The sequence below is a fragment of the Pyrgilauda ruficollis genome, unplaced genomic scaffold (genome assembly GCF_017590135.1).
Source record: "Pyrgilauda ruficollis isolate IOZ18807 unplaced genomic scaffold, ASM1759013v1 scaffold1358, whole genome shotgun sequence".
NCBI lineage: Eukaryota > Metazoa > Chordata > Aves > Passeriformes > Passeridae > Pyrgilauda > Pyrgilauda ruficollis.
This window is the reverse complement of record NW_024512077.1, coordinates 4695-6147: the sequence shown is the minus strand read 5'-3', so window position 1 is coordinate 6147 and position 1453 is coordinate 4695.

Here is a 1453-nt window from a genome sequence, read left to right as displayed (position 1 = left end):
GGGAGGGACTGGGAGGGGACACTGGGACAGACTGGGATATACTGGGACGGGACAGGGACAGACTGGGACACGGGGACACCACAGCGTCACCGCCAGGGAGAGACACAGGGGTACTGGGGGGAACTGGGACAGACTGGGACAGACTGGGACAGACTGGGACAGACTGGGACAGAATGGGACCCGCTCCATCCCCGTGTCCCCTCCCCCACGCCCCGTGTCCCCAGGTGTCCCCCAGGTGTCCCTTTGTGTGTCCCCAGGTGTCCCTTTGTGTGTCCCCAGTTGTCTCCAGGTGTCCCCAGGTGTCACCCCCCATGTCACCAGATGTCCCTTTGTGTGTCCCCAGGTGTCCCCCCGTGTCCCCACCTCTCGTCCTCGTCGTCCTCGTCCCCGAGCGCGTCGTCGATGGCGTCGTTCATCAGCTCCTCCTTCATGTCCATCATCTCCGACTGCTTCTGGAACTCCTGCAGGATGCGCTGGATCTGCGGCAGCTTCAGCTGGGGGACATGGGGACATCAGGGGACATGGGGACATTGGGGACACTGGGACACTGGGGACAGCGGGGACACTGGGGACAGCAGGGACACTGGGGACAGCAGGGGACAGCAGGGACATTGGGGACAGCGGGGACACTGGGGGACACTGGGGACATCAGGGGATATTTGGGACAATGGGGACGCTGGGGACAGCTGGGACACTGGGGACACTGGGGGACACAGTGGACAGCAGGGACATTGGGAAGAGCGGGGACATTGGGGACATTTGGGGACATCCCTGGGGATTGGAGGACACTGGGGACAACGACGACAGCAGGGACACTGGGGACACAGGGACACTGGGGACAATGGGGACAGCAGGGACAGCAGGGACACTGAGGGCATTGGTGACATCACGGACAGCAGGGACAATGAGGGCATTGGTGACATCACGGACAGCAGGGACATTGGGGACAATGGGGACAGCAGGGACACTGAGGGCATTGGTGACATCAGGGACAGCAGGGACATTGGGGACAATGGGGACAGCAGGGACACTGAGGGCATGATGGGGACAATGGAGATACGGAGGGGACACGCAGGGGACAGCCGGGTGACCCCGGGGACAGCAGCGTGGCAGTGGGGACAGCCAGGTGACCCCAGTGCCACCATCTGTGCCGGTGGTGTCACCGTGACCCAGGTGACGCCAGGTTACATGGTGACACACAGTGACACGCAGTGACACACAGTGACACAGTGACACACAGTGACACACAGTTACACACAGTGACACAGTGACACAGTGACACAGTGACACAGTGACACAGTGACACAGTGACACAGTGACACACACACAGTGACACGCAGTGACACACAGTGACACACAGTGACACAGTGACACAGTGACACAGTGACACACACACAGTGACACGCAGTGACACACAGTGACACACAGTGACACAGTGACACAGTGACACAGT